At 36.7% G+C, this 10377-nt stretch overlaps 1 long non-coding RNA gene across 3 annotated transcripts; it reads left to right on the forward strand.

The window, feature by feature from the left end:
- The first annotated feature begins 7008 nt into the window (after positions 1 to 7008).
- LOC141678539 (uncharacterized) lies at positions 7009 to 10018 on the forward strand. 3 transcript variants are annotated; one of them, XR_012557781.1, is made up of 5 exons: positions 7009 to 8110; positions 8730 to 8921; positions 9014 to 9229; positions 9357 to 9406; positions 9691 to 10018. It is a non-coding gene; the product is annotated as an uncharacterized LOC141678539 (long non-coding RNA). The 3 variants fall into 3 exon arrangements; XR_012557780.1 differs by lacking the exon at positions 9357 to 9406 and adding an exon at positions 8558 to 8617 and having other exon boundaries at positions 7010 to 8110; XR_012557779.1 differs by lacking the exon at positions 9357 to 9406 and having other exon boundaries at positions 7014 to 8110.
- Positions 10019 to 10377: the final 359 nt, after the last annotated feature.

Genomic DNA, 10377 nt, shown 5'->3' on the forward strand with positions numbered 1-10377 from the left:
TATCTGATATTATATATGGAGTTGTTTGAGTGACGTTATCTTATAATTCTTTTATTCTTGTTTAAATGATGTGTTATTTTAATTTTAAATAAATATAACGAGGTATTATATTTGTACCTCCGTGTTGCATTGTTACTTTATTTTTCTTATTTTGATGCACCTGTATATATATGCAACACACCAAACGGGCGTTGTACCCAGGAATGTTGGCTTATAACACCTTAAGCAACGCTTTCTGGACCCAACTGTAACAGCAAAAAGCCCAACATAATAAGAGGGTTATGGAAAAGAAAATAACATTTCTTAAGAATTGAATATATTATCATCTTTATAGTTGATATTAATGGAAATTATTCCAACCTCGCCCATAGCATATATTTCTCATTAGGACAATTCCCCCTAATGTACGATGTACCCTTGCTACTATATCGACACAAATCAATCATTGTGCTACTATATACATCATATATGTCCTTTGACAACCCCTTTTTCAGTGTTACAAGCAAAAATTTTAGCTTAAATGACTGAAAATTGAGATAAGGCAATAATTTTGTTTAACATTACAATTGATATAATCCAGTGTTGCCTTAGAAATGATGAAGCTACTATTGTCACATATATTTTGGTGTTCCTATTGAGTATTCAAAAAGTGTGAGCGTTAATTTTTGGTATTGCACTCTAACCAAAATTTTTAGGCAGAACTTGCTGAAATTTTAGGTGGAAAAGTAAATAAAAAAATAAAAGTAAACACGACCATTATACATACACACCCCTTATACACACAAACATAATTGAATGTCTCTATTGTTAAATTTAAAAATATATAAAAAGCTTATTTGGATTAGGGTTCGTTGTATGAGGGATTAACATCTGCATATCTCTTTCTTCACCTAAATCAGTCTTCATAATTTCAATTCAATATTGTTAAAATTAGGGTTTCAATTAAAGCTTTCATATAGGCTTAAATTACAATTTATGTACAAAGTTTTTGGAGCTTTCTTCATAATTTCAATTCAATATTGTTTGTTTTTTAGCTTTTAGTTTTTATAAATATTAGAACATACTAATTGAGCAAATGAATTATGATGATGAACTTAATGACTCACCTTTCATATTTGCTCGATAAGCTTCTATTAGGTAATAAATGATATTTTAATTTCTAATTTGGTTGTTGCGTTCATAAATTTATCATGTTTGACAAAATTTTGCATGTATTAGAAAGAAAGGTTACTTGATGTTTATTCCTAGAGGACTACATCGTCTAAAGATGTGGACGTGTAAATATCAATATGAAATATCAGTTGGTTTTAATAATTCAAGGTTTCTAATCAACAGTCATAATAATTAGTATATCTTCATCCCTGTAATCATAGAACTAATTACAGTCACACATGTGCATATCTCAGGCATTTAATTATGTAATATCTTTAGTGTCTAGATCCAAAATTAGTGGAGTGCTTCACCTCTCTTATGGTATCAGAGCTAAAAGCATAACTTTATCCAATCATAACCCTTTTTTTATTACATTAAAAACCATTCAATTCAAAAAATTTGGTGCATTTGAACTCATCCCAGTGCACAATTCTACGCGCTTTTTGACGATGCTATCTCAAAGAAATTTTGCAGTCTCGCACACAAATCATGTCAGTCCTCACAAGTCTGGGACTCCTTGGTTATATCTACGGTACTGTCTCTGCACCATCTTAGTTCTTGGCAGATAATAAACCCAACCTAGCATTTATCATATGCAATCGCTAAGACAAATACATATTAATCTCCTTATTAGGAAGCTTCCATGAAACTATCCAACCATTAATCTCCACTGCTAACACAGCCAAACAAATATGGGATCAGTTAGTTACTATGTTCGCAAACAAGTCACGTTGATCGCATCATGTCACTCAAAACTCATCTTATGAATAAACCTTGTAATGCCCACAATATATTTGACTATTTGCGTGATATCAGAATCACAGCTAACGAATTAGCAATCGCTCGCCAACCTGTGTCTGATGATGATATTATCATTCTCACCTTATCAGGACTCGGGGATGATTTTCGAAATATTAAGGATGCTATCTCTGTTCGGGAAGCCCCAATAACATTTGATGCCCTACATGAGGAGTTAATTGATTATGAACGAGGACTCAAGTCCAAACCCGCAAAACCAGCAATTGTCATAGCCAAATATACATACAAGGCTCTCAACTCTAATCGTAGTATGCAATATATACAACGGGGAAAAGAAAACTATAGTCCCAATACCTCCAATTGGTACCAACATCATCCTTCTCATCAACAACATGGGCTTTCACCAACATATACCACTGGGAATCATCCTTATTATCGCTTTTGTCAATGCTCAAGGCATGATACAAAACAATATGGTCATCTATCTCATTTTCTTAGGGACAATGGTATCCAAACTCCGTCAAATGCATCAAGATCTCCACGATCGGTTAACGTCACGTCTACTCGCAACTCTCAACCATAATAGTGGCTTTTTGACACAGGGGCTTCTCACCATATCACCAATGATCCAGCCAATTTAACCACGTATTTGGAAATGGTTCAGCTTTTCAAATCACACACATAGGCACCTCACATCTAGTTACATCTAAAAAGTCATTCAATCTTTCCAATGTTCTTTGTGTCCCTTCCTTAAAGAAAAATCTTTTCTTTGTAGTAAATTTATGTTTGACTAACCGTGTGTTTGTTCGGCCATTCATGACTAAGGTTGGTTGTCTTTAGAAGAATTTGAGCTTTTCTTGCCCCCAGTCCGGATTGCATTGAGTTCAGCCAATCAGGACTAAGGTTGGTTGTCTTTAACAGGATTTGAGCTTCTCTTGCCCTGGTCCGGATTAGGTTGAGTTCGGCCAATCAGGACTAAGTTTGGTTGTCTTTAGAAGAATTTGAGCTTTTCTTGCCCCCCAGTCCGAATTGGGTTGAGTTCGGCCAATCACGACTAAGGTTGGTTGTCTTTAGAAGAATTTGAGCTTTTCTTGCCCCCGAGTTCGGATTGGGTTGAGTTTGGCCAATCAGGACTAAGTTTGGTTGTCTTTAGAAGAATTTCAGTTTTTCTTGCCCCCAGTACGGATTGGGATGAGTTCGGTCAATCAGGACTAAGGTTAGTTGTCTTTAGAAGAATTTGAGCTTTTCTTGCCCCAGTCCGGATTCCGTTGAGTTCGGACAATCAGGACTAAGGTTGGTTGTCTTTCGAAGAATTTGAGCTTTTCTTGCCCCCAGTCCAGATTGGGTTGAGTTCAGCCATTCAGGACTAAGGTTGGTTATCTTTAAAAGAATTTGGAGCCATTCTTGCCCCCATTCCGGATTGCGTTGAGTACAGCCAATCAGGGCTAAGGTTGGTTGTCTTTAGAAGAATTTGATATTTTCTTGCCCTAGTCCGTATTGCGTTGAGTTCAGCCAATCAGGACTAAGGTTGGTTGTCTTTAGATTAATTTGAGCTTTTCTTGCCCCCAGTCTGGATTGGGTTGAGGTGAATGGTCCGGACTTGGAAGGTGGAATGGTTTTGGGATTTTTCCCCACTGATTTGAATTCTTACAACTATTATTTATAAAAAGAGGTGCCATAATAATGATGCACGTTAATTTCCGTGTATGCATGATCGTGATGGATGGCCAGGATGTGGCCACGTGTCTGTGTCCCTTGATTTTTACCTCCCCTATAAAAAGCACTCATCTTCCTCTATTTTCTTTTTCTTTTTTATCTTTATTTTTTTTCTTTTGCCCTCTTCTTATTTCTGTGAAGCCTTTCCGGCGTTCGTTCACAAGAGATCCCTGAGCTTTTGAGTTCGTCGATCGGTTGTCCCCAACCGCTCTGTAATCTCTTACTTGTAAGGTTTCCTTTCGATTCTTTGCGCTTTTCCTTTTGTAAATGTTTTTCGGGATAGTTTTGTTTGCTTTTGTTTTGGTTTGTAGTTTTTGGTTCGTTTTGTGTTTGTTTGCTTTAATGTGTGTATATATATATGTATGTATATGTGTTTGTGTTATATTTTGGTGTTTGATTTTGTTTTGGAAGTGTTTCTGTTATTAGGGTTTTGTTCGTGAGACCGGACTTGAATGCGGAGTCTGGATTTGTAGATTTGTATTTGGTTTCATGCTATTTTCGCTGGTCGTGTTTTGAGTCAGGACTAGATTTTTGGGTTTGGTATTGTAGGTTCTTTGTAGATCGGATTTATTTTGTGGGTTTGTATTGGATCTTGAGCTTCGGGTATCCGGGCTGGTTGCTTATAACTTTAATAAAATTGAACATAGGGTACTCCGGACCACTAGGATTCAAGATAAATAAACCGTAGGTATTTAGACTAACCATTATCATTTTTTATAGGTATATGTTCCAGACTAAAATTCGGGCCAAGGCTTACATCTCCTGCTACCCTAGGTCTTCGGATTTTGATTCAGATTCATCTACTGACTCTGAGGGCATTGAGATGGGGAAAAAGGTGTCTACTTCGGATGCCAATGATATCACTAAACTGACGGTAGCTAGAATATCTTCTAGGAAGGTGTCTTGCACTCCGGAAGGCTTGTGGGTTTACACTCCGGGCTATTTCATCACCAAAAGTGAGGAGATAAAGAATAGTTTTTATTACAGGAGCATTAGGTCCGGGTATGCGAGGCACCCTAATGCTGATCCAGGATCGTATGATAGAGCTGAATTCGATAGGAAGTTCACGGGTAGTATTGTGGCTAAAGAGCCTTATGATTTGAAAGAGAAGTATGCTGCCTTAGACCATGCGGCACAGGATCCTTCGATTCAGACTACTTTTCAGATAGATCCCCCGATTCTGTCGAGATGGCCTGAGCCCGGAGAGAGGATATATCACAGGCTAGCTGACGGGTTTGTTCCGTTGTGGCTGGAGCACCTCCGGTCCGGATGGAATCCACACTGGCACCTCTTTCTCAAACATCTTTCTAAATATGAGTATAAGCTTTCCCCGATGTAGATAACCCCCAATGGGATAAAGTGGATGACCTGGTTCATTACTTTCTACAACTAGTTCAAGGTTCAGCCCACTTTTAAGTTGGGGCATCATATATTTAGCTTAGTCCGGTCTAGTCAAATGCCATTAAATGAGTTGAGATTCCGGGCTTCGGAGTGTGGCTATGGCTCCTCATATAGGCCAGTTATTCAGCAATCTTCATTGAAGCATTGGAATGGGGTGCTAATTATGCTTAGGGATCTAGATTTGTATTATCTTCCTCATATCGCTGCTAAGGGAGTCCGGAGCAGATTTCCTCGGGACACGCTCCGGGGAGATGCTATTCGGTTTGTCTTTACGTTTTGTGAGTGTTTGGGTATCCAGCTGAGTCGAGAGACCTTTATGATGCACAAAACTATGCATAAAATGGGATGTAAGTTTTTTTTTTGTCCAGACTGCTTTTATTTGCTCCACTGCTCTGTAGTGGTTTTTTTTAATTGTTTATTTTGACTTGGCTTTTGTTTTGTCTTCTGCAGGTGTACCGCATTATAATCCGGACATGTCCTCTTCGGTGTACAGTGATGCTTTGAAGGGTTTTGAAAGCGCTTTCAAGCTAACAAAGTTGGTTGTTGCTAGTGGGTCTGGTTCCACTGCGGCTCCGGAAGGGGGGTCACAGAGCAATGCTATTTCCAGGCCGGAGTCTGGCGGAATGAAAGGGTTCCGGAGCAGGATACTGAAGTTGAAATTGGTGATGAGTTTGAGAATTTAGAGGAGTTTAAGCCATTTTGGAGAGGTTCTTGAATAGATGTTGTCCGGAAGAGGAAGCGTATCCGGAACAATGGTTCAAAACCTCCCTGAGCTGAGAATGTTTCCGGTGGTGCTGGGTCCATGGTGGATAAGTGTAAGGGCATGGCGGAAGGACATCCGGAGAGATCCAGTCCGGGGCTTGAGTTGAAAGTTGCACGTTTCATGGTTGAGATTCCCTCGACCACCGACTGGAAGGATATGAATGCCTCCGGGTTCGATTCCACGATGAAGGAATGTACTCGTCTCTGGGGCCAGGTATGCAATGTTATTTTGCTTTCTCCGTTTCTTCTATCTTTGCCTTGTGAATTTTCTGATATTTGTAAATTTTTCTTTGTAGCTTGGTAGGTATATGGTCGGGGCTGCTTCTCTTGCATACAATAAATTAAAGACCTCCCGGACCACAATCGTTGACAAGAATACAGAGATTGGGCAATTAAGGGATCAAATCATTGTTAAGGGTACATCTCTCTCCGGACTGAATAAGCATCTCACCCAGGTTACAAGCCAGGCTGAGAATGCTGAAAAGGAAGCTGCGGATTTAAAGTCTAATTTAGCTGAGCTCCAAAAACAGCTTTCTTCTCTGAGGCCGGAGGCAGAAGTCACTATGTAACACCTCTTCATTTGTGTTACAATAGTTATAAAGTTAGTGTTGCAGAAAAATGCTGGTGTTGCATAACATGTAACACCAACATCTGGTGTTATATTAGAAACTTTTTTAATTTTTAAAAATATTAAAGTGAAAAATATTATCATAAATTAGTATAAAAATTATATTATGGGTTACTAGTGAATGATCAATGTAACATATAATATAATTCAAATTTTAGAATTTTTTATACATGAGCACAAAGAGTTGTTATTTGTTTTACTATTTAATAAATAATAATTAAATAATTGAAAAGAAAAATAAAAAAAAAATTAAAAATTATGCTCAATTTACTTGGTGAAATATTTGGGCCGTATTTTTCCCCCAAATGAAAACACACTCCCGATAAAAGTGACTTCTACAAATCTCTCTGAACCTTCTCTCAAACCCTCTCCCTCAACCCACTTTATCGGCTCCGTTTCCCTTGAAACATAAGACCGACCCTCCTTGTTCCCGCCGTTACACTCACGATCTCATTATCTCTCCTCGACTGTCTACAACAGCCATTACAAAATCTTCTTCTTCACTCTCCTTAGGTTTCTCATTTTTAATTTTTTATTTGATTTAACGAAAATATGGGTTTTAAACTTCTTAGCATCTTCTTCTCTTCACTTCGATTAGTGGTTTATTTGTATTTGACTAATTAGAGTATCTTCTTCTCTTTTTTTGATTAGTGGTTTATTTGTATTTAACTAGTTAGGGTATTTGACTTAGATGTTTGAGTAATTAGGGGTTTTGGACTCATTAGGTTTTTCAATTGTTTTTGAATGTATCGTAATTGAAAAGTCGATGCATTTTTGGGATTGGGATCCCAACTGCTTTCTTCCTTTCCAGAGGATGTGCTTGTACAAGATACTTTTGTTGTCTCGGAGAAGATAAGTTTCATTCAAAATTTAGAATTCAATCAATTTTTTAAAGCACTGTTGGGCCATTTCTAACACTAATTTGATTGGTTTTCATTTTTATGCATTTATCTTTTATTTTTATTTGAATATAGTTTATGCAAAGCCACCCGGGGCTGATCATTTATCTTTTATTTGATCATTTGTTTCCATCTGATGGTAAATTACAAGTTTTGGCCCAAGAATCCATCTTCTTACAGGTGAATCCCGCCCTCTTTCAATGTCGAACAAGGTTTTTAATGGATGTGCTGATACTCACACACATGCCTTCACCGAGACTAAACCCCAACTTCTTGTAACCGAGAGAAGATGGTATCCAACACGTTGTGATCAAAGGAATTAAGAAAGATAAAATCATAATATAATTCATATTTAGTTCTTTTCAGAATTATAAATTTCCTTTTTCAGATCTGACAAAACATTAGCCTATATATTCATACAGAAGAATTTGTTAAACATATATTTTTTGAGTATCAGTGATTGTAGGGAGGCTGATGAGGAGTACATAAAGTATTTTCATAGTGTGGAGGAGAGGTTGCTAAGTTATTTGTCAAAATGGATAGGGTTGGAGGAGAATGAGCTAAGGACGGCAGCTGATGGAGATAATATTGTATACCTCTTGAAGAACAGTTATTACCCATCATGCCCACGACCTGACCTAGCACTTGGTGTTCCGGCCTACGCCGACATGTCTGCCGTCACAATTCTTGTTCCAAATGATGTACAGGGGCTTCAAGTTTTTCATGATTGCAATTAGATAGATGCGCAGTACATCCCAACGCTCTCGTCATTCACATAGGCGATCAGCTTGAGGTACATTATTGGTCAATTACACCCTTCTCCTTTGGTTTTTATGGCTTTAATTATCATCAAAAATTTCAGTTGTAGAATATAGAGATTAAGCACACAATATTTAAAAAACTGTAGCTCTAGTGTCTTTCAGTAAATAAAGAAAACACATGTATTCAATTTGTGTAGTTAATGATTTTGGTTTAGATGGACGGGAGTCAATGAAAAAATTAGAGAAAATTTCAAAAATAATTACTAATGGTTATCAATAATATCAAGTAAATGCATATCAGTTTATTCTTTTGACTCTCATTTACCATCTGCGACATGTTATCCCTTTGTTCTGTCTCTCAGCAATTCATTCCTTTTCCTCTTGGTTGCCAAAACACACGCACTGAAACACACACATAATATAATAGATTCTATGAAGATGGTACACAGACGCTGACCTAATTGGTATTTAATTAGCAGGTAAATACGTTTACGTTTAATCAATTTGCTTATCTTCATATACAAATAAAGTTGGGGCAAGTAATTATATTCTAAGACTCTTTTAATCTTATAGATTTTTAACTCTGGAAATGTCAAAATATTTGAGTTTACTTTTATATGCATTAGGCTTCCTAATAAGTTTAAATTTTAGTGATGACAGCATAGTTGGAGGCTATCAAAACAGAAGCTGCATCGAAATTGAGAAATGAGCTTTGTTGCAACTTAAAAAAAGTCTCGTTGACAACTCAAATTACTTCAAAATATCCTGCAACAAAGTTTCAGAAAGTTTTTTTTGCGCATTCACTATCTCTGGTTCCCTTGATTGCTAGAGGAGAAATGTTGGGTACTAATCAGCCTGTAATTCTACATTTACATATCATGTTTAACTGTTTGTAAATGTCCTGAATTACTAACATTTTTGTAACTAAAATACAGAGGACTGAGATGCACAACAGATTAAAGGAGGCCTCTCCGGAAACGAGCAAGATACTGCACTGTGTGTTAAGTAATGAATTAGTAATCAAATTTGACAGGCTGTTTAGAGAATGCCCGCGCCCGGATGACAAACAAAGGATGAAACTAAGCCAAGATTTAGGCCTTAAGCCAAGACAAGTGAAGTTTTGGTTCCAAAACCGACGAACCGAAATGAAGGTAAGCCTGGACCCACTTAACTATACTCACTCACTCGCACTAATTTGTCAAGAGATCAATTAATCTTGCCACATACTATAAGACACAGCATATAGTATCTGGCACATAGTTTTGATTCTGTAAATAGGCACAGCATGACCGAGCTGATAATTCTGTAAATATAGTGATCTATTGCAGGTAACCAATTATTTGTAAATATAGTGATATGGATCGAACTTATAAGTTACTGTTACTTTTCATTATTTAATGGCTAGTTCCATTTTTTGTATTTCAAATGATAGTTGCTCTGATTTTCAATCATATATAGACTGAATTATTGTTCTTCAGTGTTTTACATAAATGGAATGTTTGTCGGCTAATTAACATGTATAACAAGTATATTAGTTTGGCATGTTTTACACATAGTTGGCATGTTTTACACGTAGTTGATGGTTGAATTAAAGGTTGTTTTTTTATATTAGGTATCAGTTGGGAAGACAGCCTGCAAATACCAGGTTGTCCAGCAACAAGACTGTTAGGAGAGTGCGTGTTCGACGTGGAAATGTCAAGTGGCGTACCTTGAGGGTATCTTACTCAGAGTTTATTATTGAATACATACTTTTGTTGTAATCTAGTCTTTGATAATCTAGTACTTTTTTCGTAGTTGTGATATGTGTTGGGGTGTGATTAAATGATGTTGGCCTAGTTTGTATATAAATTACTAAAATGGTATGGAGTTGACACTGTTATCTAGTAGTATGGTTTGGGTATTAAGACTCTTATGTATGGCAACTTTGATGTTTTGTTATTAATGGGATTGTTCTTTAAATTAAGCATATATTTCAAAAAATTTAAAATTAATGGTTACATTTGCCCGACTCTAATGTAATATATGATTATATATAGTGTTACATTATATATGTTACTGTTGCTTAATTACAAAAAATTGGTGTTATAATAGATAAAACACAGACTGTTACAATAGGTTAAATGGGACTCACAGGTGGTCCCACTTATGCAATCTTTATCAACCTAATGTATCACTCATTTTGCGTTACATTTGGGGCTTTTAGTGTTACATTAGTTGCCTATTGTAACATTTTCTTCTCTGTTACAATAGATCAATGAAGTGTTACATTAGGGTGCCTATTATAATGCTCGTATACGTA

This window comes from Apium graveolens, chromosome 8 (assembly GCF_009905375.1).
Source record: "Apium graveolens cultivar Ventura chromosome 8, ASM990537v1, whole genome shotgun sequence".
Classification (NCBI taxonomy): Eukaryota; Viridiplantae; Streptophyta; class Magnoliopsida; order Apiales; family Apiaceae; genus Apium; species Apium graveolens.